Source organism: Leptonychotes weddellii, unplaced genomic scaffold (assembly GCF_054177405.1).
Source record: "Leptonychotes weddellii isolate Sample4059 unplaced genomic scaffold, ASM5417740v2 HiC_scaffold_8286, whole genome shotgun sequence".
NCBI lineage: Eukaryota > Metazoa > Chordata > Mammalia > Carnivora > Phocidae > Leptonychotes > Leptonychotes weddellii.
In genome coordinates, this window is record NW_028053617.1 from 1 (window position 1) to 8,828 (window position 8,828).

Consider the following 8,828-nt stretch of genomic DNA (forward strand, 5'->3'; position numbering starts at 1 on the left):
CAGGGAGTCTAATTGACAGATGACCGCCATCTGTCTGTTCCACTATTTTTGTACCACAGTCTTAATTCCCAGCAGCTTTGGCCTGGCTAAAATTTCTTAGAACTGCACTATAGTCTAAGATTCTGTCTATGCAGTCTTCTCTCCTTTTCTCTCTCCTTCATAGGTATCGTGCCTGCATCATGGTCTACCACCTCTCTCTCCCTCCTTAGGCTCTTTCCTCTTCTTACCTTACAGCTATTTCCACCCCCCGCCCACCACCATAAATGTAGTACAGTCTAATCTTGTTTTGACATCTGCCTCTTGGACGACCTGAACTAATGCACTGGGGGTGAGTTGTTGCATTTTATAACCAGAAAATCCTGATTCTCGTAGTTTCTCTATGTTCTACTTGAAAAACTAAGTAAGTTCTCTTTAGCTCATCACTCATTCTATTCTCATCTTATGGTGCATAGTTACAGAATATAATTGACACTTTGAACATGTTACCTAAAAATCTCCTTAGCTGGCTCTATCAGGTCATTAGGTACTTGGTCTGTTTTCCATGTTACTGCAGGTGCTGGTTGTGCTTAGTTCCACATCACTATGTAACAAGAAATCTGTTTTCCTCCAGCTTCCAATAACAGCTTCTCTACTTATTTTTAAGCCTTTCCAACAGCCTCCTCAAGGCCTATTGAAGCATCTTCCATGACCCGGTTCCAAAGCTAATAACATATGTTTTCAATTTTCACTTTATATTTTAAATTTTTGTGTTTTGTTTTTTGTATTTTATTTTTGTTTTATGACTTTAGGCCACCTCAAGTTACCACATTCCATTTCAATTGTTATTGCTGCATAAGAACCCATTTCAAACTAAGGGCATACAACAAAGACTCTACTGTGTTCCTGCATTCACTTTTGCTTTTCTCTCATGTTTGAGGTAGATCCAAACCCACTCAGTATTAAAAGGGGGAGTGCATAGACCCTACTGCTCAGTAAGAAAAGTGCCAACAAATTTGGAGCCACCTATTAAAATGCCCATAGAAATATTTATCAACTGATTACCATTTTTGAAAATGTGTAATATTAATGAAAGAAAAGGCATGAAGCTAACTAACAGCCTAGGGAGAATTTTCAGACCTACAAAAGTTATTCACTAACCCTTCCTATACTTAAGGTTCTTCTTTCTATCACATGCTACTACTACCCTTTCAGTACAGAAAAACAATTGTCTTTAAAACAGTTTCTCTACTATCAGGGACATGGTTTTTTTCTCTACTAATGAGCCTACAGTAGTTCCCCTTATGTTACCTCAAATCCAAATTTTTCAAACTTCCCTTGTCTCTGCCTTGAAATTTGATTCTTATCTTCTTCTTCTTCTTAACACCAGTCCTCTTTTCTAGAGAGTTCAGTCCTTCCTAAATGCCTTCATAATGCCTAAATGAATTGGATTTTTTCTTTCTTCTCCATCAATCTAAAACTCATGTTTTTGCTATGACAAATGGTTAAAAACCTAACTTTTCCCAAAAGATTGTCCTAACCCACTATTTCACAGATCTTTCTCTTTGAATTTCTTTTTTTTTTTTTTTAAGATTTTATTTATTTGAGAGAGAGAGAATGAGAGAGAGCACATGAGAGGGGGGAGGGTCAGAGGGAGAAGCAGACTCCCTGCCGAGCAGGGAGCCCGATGCGGGACTCGATCCAGGGACTCCAGGATCATGACCTGAGCCGAAGGCAGTCGCTTAACCAACTGAGCCACCCAGGCGCCCTCTCTTTGAATTTCTAAGTCTCCATGGCATGTATGTTTTCTAATCATATACCCTGTTAGCTAAATGAGAATGAGATATTCATTCCTATTAATTTTGTGTTATTTAAAATCTATTTCTGGATTAATAAATTAATTCCGTTTGTTGGGCATTTTTGTGTATTTGATTTTTTTTTTTTCTCCTAATTCATGGTGTTGATCTTCCTCAGATGTTTGCTGCTCGTTAGTTGTGTGTTTTAGTTTCGGAACAGAATTCTCCCATTTGCATTCTGGGCTGTGTGACCTGCCTTGTGGGCTATGACATCCTATTTGGGTCCTTAGCTTATTGCTGTTATGGTAAATTTCAGTTGGATACCTTCAAAAAAATGTTGCACAAGTTCAGTGCCTCTGAAAAATCCTCTTTATTTTGGTCAAGACTATATGCTCATTAACCAGTTTTTACATTTCTTTTCTTGTAATTTTTGTAGATGGGAGATGGCAAGCAGTGATTTCAGTGTGTGACCCATCTGCCATTTTTTTAGTGAAATTTTCCACTGTATACTTTATGTTATCTTCCACATACTTGACAAGGATTATATTTTCATCATCTTGGCTTTCACAGTAGCTAAAAGAGTATCTTAAATGTAGTAAATGCTCAATGAATGTTTTTTGAATGATCTAATTAAGTATCATAGTTCTAACTCATGGTTTAATTCTGACATCTTGGAAATATAGTTTTAAACTGAAATGAAACCACAACATCCCCTTGGATCTAGAATATGAGAAAATTTTCATAACCAGAGATAAATTTGGGAATTAAGATTTACTTCAGAGAAAACTGTAGTTTTTGATTCAATCTAAATTTCTATAGCTTTTCAGCTCCATTCAAAGCTCCATTTTGCTCCATTCAAAAAAAAAAAAAAAAGGATTTATAAAGACTAATGTTTTTTAGGTATTGTTCTGGATGCTGAGTTTATAGAAATAAACAAAATGAAAAAATATCCCATCATCAAGGAGTTCATATGTGTTAGAGCACTGAGATGTTTTCAAGGAGGCAAGTATAGCTGGAACAGGAGTGACAAGAACAATACCAGGACGGTGGGGGCAGAGAGGTTGTGAGGGGAAGATTGGGTAGAAACTTTAAGGCCATTGTGAAGATTTTGGGTTTCAATCTGAGCTATATGGGAGACCAGAAGAAGGTTTCAATAGGGGAATGATGTAATTTTACTTCTATTTTAGCAATATTGCTCTGGCTATGTAGAGGCCAGCCTGCCATGTAGATATTAGCCTGGAAGCGGTAAGAGTAGAAGCCTGGAATCCAGTTAGGGTGTCATTGTCATTATACAGGTAAGAAGGCTTGGTTCAGGAGCAATAGTAATAAAAGTGGTAAGAAGTGGGCAGATTCTGGGCTACTCACAGAAACATGAAGGATGAAAGGAGGAACAGGTTTTGGAAAAAGATCAGTACGTGCTTGTTAAATGTCCCCAAAGTAATATATTTTATTAACTGAAACCATAAGGGTAAAGGAGAGTGTTCTAAAATTCCTATAACCACAAGAAGATGTCTCTCTCCCATTTCAAGAGGCATTTCAATTTCCAAGGCTTTATTAGAATGGAATGATTGCTAGAAGGACAAGTGCTTTGAATGATATTGTTGCCTAGTGCCTCTATGCAGTGGCCATCACCTTCATTTACTTTTACACCCCCTATAGCAGTCATTCTCAAACTTTTTGATCTCAGAACACTTTTACCATCTCAGAAATTATTGAGGACTCTGGGTCCAACAAGGAGTCAGAAACCACACAGTATTTTCAATAGTGGAGGTTCAATAATTAGGTAATAATTAGGTTCAATAATCAGGTAAATAATTATTATCAAGCTTTTATAGTAGAATAAATATAAAGATGGAAAGGTAACTCAGAAGGGTACCTTGGGGCTGAGAGGGAGTTCCTGAAAAAAAGGACAAATTTGAAAAGGGAATCCTGTCCTCAGGGTTGGGGCTCGGACCTTGTTGAAGAAGGTCTGAACAGCCGACTAGATGGTAGAAAATTTTGCTGAGTTGCCTGGAAGAGCTTGTCCAGAGTCACTGGACAAGGGGTAAGAACCTGAGGAACAAGTGAGCTGAAGTTAGTAGCCAGGCTCCTAGAGGGACTCAGAGCATCACTGCAAGAACTGCGGAAAACAGGGGCTGGCCAGACCTCCTTCTTTACAAACCTAGAATACTCTGTGCATGGCCTGGGCTATGTGGGATGAAGGTAGGGTGGTCTGCTCCTTAAATGGCAGCCTGATGGGACCTCTGGCATGCACACGTATGTGCAGAACTGAAGAGAGAATGCAAGGAGCAGTGATCTAGGCTGGGCTGCAGATGCTGCAGTGTCTGGGGGTCCTAGCTACACCATTGCTCCCTAACGCTGAAAGCCGCAGAAAGCATGTTCTCCACAAGTCTGGCAATGAAGCCACACCAGAAGCAGGAAGGAAAACCTCCTCCACCTCTAGTGTCACTCCAATGTTCTCATAGACCAAGCTTCACTTCCCACTGACTGGCAAATGGGAAATATTTAGAGGGAACAACTCCATTATCACAGAGAAGGCAAAAAGAATGAATTTGGAGCTGAGAGACCATAAAGTGATAACTGGCACAAAGACCCAAAGGAGTTTTGTTTATGTGGGTTAAATCTAGTATAAATTAAAACTGTAAAATTTTTAAAATATTTTTATTAACTTATTTAAATTGGTAATAAAAAATCCACTTCATGTTTACATATAAACATATTTTTTATGAAAAAATATTTTAAAAATATAGAGAGAAGGGTAACATTGTTTGACATTTTGCAGATTTCTTTGATGTCTGCTTTGAAAGAAGACAATTGGATTCTTATATCTGCTTCTGCATTCAATCTATTACAATATGTTGTTTTGGTTGTAGTATATTGAAAAAAATCAAATTCACCCTCATAAAAATACGTAGTTAGAAAATGGAAGAATATTTAATAGTCTTTTCATATGATCATGGATAGTTTTCTTTGATATAACACCAAAAATTGTTAAGAGGTAGTTTCTTAAATATTGATTACACTGCAAAACCTGAAACCATATCAATGAAGCTTTCACATTCTATTGCACTAATATTCATTGATCAATCTTGCAATCTGAATGAATGTTACCAATACATGATTTTACAACAATGTGTTGATCATTTGGTAAATACAGGTTCATTGATTTTTGCACATCTATTATTGACATGTTTCATTACATAATATTAAAAAATCACACTCATTAATAGCACCTTTGATCTCACCAAAAAAGTCTTTAAATATTATGAAGCTGACAAGCACATAGTGGCAGATAAAAGTTTTCCAAAATTTTAATTTTCTCTTGAAAACTCAATTTGTTTTTTCCCTTAGCATCCTGTATTGTCAGTTGCTTTAGTCACTTGTTTATTTTTTTTTTAAGATTTTTTATTTATTTATTTGACAGAGAGAGACACAGCAAGAGAGGGAACACAAGCAGGGGGAGTGGGAGAGGGAGAAGCAGACTCCCCGCTGAGCAGGAAGCCCGAAGCGGGGCTCGATCCCAGGACCCCGGGATCATGACCTGAGCCCCAGGAAGACGCTTAATGACTGAGTCACTTGTTTATTTTTGAGAAAATAACTAACGAATACCCAAATACCAGTTTGTCATTCTTTTAAGGAAAAATGATATTTCATGAAGTTTTTAATTCAGTTCACAACTTAATCACACAAGGGCTTTCCTTTAGGCAACCATCGTACTCAGTATGCTACAGAAGTACCGTATGCACACTTTTCATTTGGTCATACACTATATTAGAAATAGGTACTCAAAAGCTGATATTTAATAAAACTAGTAGTTTTTAGTAATTTATAACTGAAGACATTTATAACTGAAATTGCCATTGTATTACTGCCAAATTGTAGCAGTCACTACTGCAGTCTTTTTTTTTTTTTTTTTTTTTACTACTGCAGTCTTACTTAACTATTAGTATATGCCTTGAATCCTGTTAAGGCACCAGCAATTTTACCCACGATTGCTTTTAGCCATCATTTCTTTTCTTCATAATTTCTTTTCTGTACTCCCATAGATCTTTCAGTGTACTTCTTTTAGTGCATGTAGCTTACTCACCCTTGAATTATGACTAATTATGTTTCTGTCTCTGCCATATTCCCAAGCTCCCAGAAGTCAGGATTTATATTTGATTTTACTCCATGCTCCACCCCAATCACCCCAGTGATTTCCATCTAGTAGTAGTATAATAAGTACTGGTTGAATGGGTAAATAAACAGATTTTTTTTTGTCCTAAACAGGAGACAATATATATTACAATTTTGTTGATGATCATTCCCACCAAGTCCTTCTGTACTTAAGCTATCTACAGTGTCGTATTGTGATAGGTGTGTGCATTATAATTTATATTTACCAATGCACAGGAATAATCATTTGCCTTACAGGAATATATACATGTGTGTGATTTTATTTTAATTATTGATTTACTCCTCTCTATCTTTTATGATAGAGTTCCTTGTGGACAAGGAATATGTCTTATGAAAGTTTAGTGTCTAGCATGGTATCTTGTATGTATGAGTCATTCAGAAATTGATTGCTGATGAATAAATAAATAGCTATTTTTTTAATAAAAAACTTATTCACCCATAAAAAAAGAAGGCAATAGAGTCCGAGTGGGGCGGGCGAGCTGAGTGGTTGTGTGGTCGCTTCTTGGAGACCGGTAGCACTTGCAGCATGGCTGACCAGTTAACTGGCTGAAGAGCAGATTGCAGAATTCAAAGAAGCTTTTTCACTATTTGACAAGGATGGTGATTGAACTATAACAACAAAGGAATTGGGAACTGTAATGAGGTCTTTTGGGCAAAATCCCACAGAAGCAGAGTTACAGGACATGATTAATGAAGTAGATGCTGATGGTAATGGCACAATTGACTTCCCGCAATTTCTGACAATGATGGCAAGAAAAATGAAAGACACAGACAGTGAAGAAGAAATTAGAGAAGCATTCCATGTGTTTGATAAGGATGGCACTGGTTTTATTAGTGCAGCAGAGTTTTGCCATGGGATGACAAATCTGGGAGAGAAGTTAACAGATGAAGAGGTTGATGAAATGATCAGGGAAGCAGGATATTGATGGTGAAGGTCAAGTAAACTATGAAGGGTTTGTACAAATGATGACAGCAAAGTGAAGACATTGTACAGAATGTGTTAAATTTCTTGTACAAAATTGTTTATTTGCCTTTTCTTTGTTTGTAACTTATCTGTAAAAGGTTCCCCCCTGCTGTCAAAAAATATGCATGTATAGTAATTAGGACTTCATTCCTCCATGTTTTCTTCCCTTATCTTACTGTCATTGTCCTGAAACCTTATTTTAGAAAATTGATCAAGTAACATGTTGCACGTGGCTTACTTTTGATATATCTAAGCCCTTCTGCACATCTAAACTTATCAATGAGGTCAAATGAGGGAACATCTGGATTATGCCTTTTCTTTAAGTGGTTTTTTTTAGGAACTGTCAGCATGTTGTTGAAGTGTGGAGTTGTAACTCTGCATGGACTATAGACAGTCAACAATATGTACTTAAAAGTTGCACTATTGCAAAATGGGTGTATTATCTAGGTACTCATACACTATTTTTTTGTACTGCTGGTCCTGTACCAGAAACATTTTATTTTATTGTTACTTGCTTTTTAAACTTTGTTTAGCCACTTAAAGAAAATCTGCTTATGGCACAATTTGCCTATGGCACGATTTGCCTCAAATCCATTCCAAGTTGTATATTTGTTTTCCAATAAAAAAAATTACAATTAAAAAAAAAGAGGCAATAAATGATGCTGGAACAACTAGGAAATCACATGAAAAAAGTTATCTAAACACAGACCTTACACACTTCACAAAAATTAACTCCAAATGGATCCTAGGCCTGCATGCAAAATGCACAACCATAGAACTCCTAGAAGAGAACATAGGAGAAAACCTAGATGACCTTGCATTTGGTGATGACTTTTTACATATAACACCAAAGGCAAGATCCATGAGAGAAAAGATTGTAAGTTGGACTCCATTAAAATTAAAAACTTCTCTGTGTAGGACACGGTCAAAAGAATGAAAAGACCAAAACAAAACAAAGAAGAAAAAAAGAAGAAGAAAAGAAAAGACGAGCCACAGAGCACAGATTGGGAGAAAATATTTACAAGACTTCCTTGCTAAAATACCGTTATTCAGAGCACAGAAAGAACTCTTAAAACTCAACAATGAGAAAACAAACAACCTTTTTTAAAACATGGGCCCAAGGCCTTAACAGACACCTCACCAAAGAAAATATACGAATGACAAATAAGCATATGAAAAGATCATATGTCATTGGGAAATGCAAAGTAAAAACAACAATGAGATACCACCACACGCTTATTAAAATACTCAAAATCCAGAACACTGACAACACCAAATTCTGGTGAAGATGTGAAGCAACAGGAACTCTTTTTCATTGTTGGTGAGAATATAAAATGGTACATCACTTTGGAAGACAGTTTGCAGTTTCTTTCTTTTTTTTTTTAATTTAAGTTTATTTTATTATGTTATGTTAGTCACCATACAATACATCATTAGTTTTTGATGTAGTGATCAATTGTTGATGTAGTGATTCATTGTTTTCGTATAACACCCCGTGCTCCATGCAGTACATGCCCTCCTTAATACCCATCACCGGGCTAACGCATTCCCCCTACCCCCCTCTCTCTAAAACCCTCAGTTTGTTTCTCGGAGTTTCTCATGGTTTGTCTCTCCCTCTGATTCCCCCCCTTCATTTTTCCCTTCCTTCTCCTAATGTCCTCCATGCTATTCCTTATGTTCCACAAATAAGTGAAACCATTAGATAATTGACTTTCTCTGCTTGACTTATTTCACTTAGTATAATTTCCTCCAGTCCCATCCATGTTGATGTAAAAGTTGGGTATTCATCCTTTCTGATGGCTGAGTAATATTCCATTGCATATATGGACCACATCTTCTTTATCCATTCATTTGTCAAAGGGCATCTCCACTCTTTCCACAGTTTGGCTATTGTGGACATTGCTGCTATGAACATT

General features: G+C 36.7%; 1 pseudogene; it reads left to right on the top strand.

Annotated features, from left to right (window-relative positions):
* Positions 1 to 6,413: 6,413 nt before the first annotated feature.
* LOC102726108 (calmodulin pseudogene) lies at positions 6,414 to 7,175 on the top strand (annotated as a pseudogene).
* Positions 7,176 to 8,828: the final 1,653 nt, after the last annotated feature.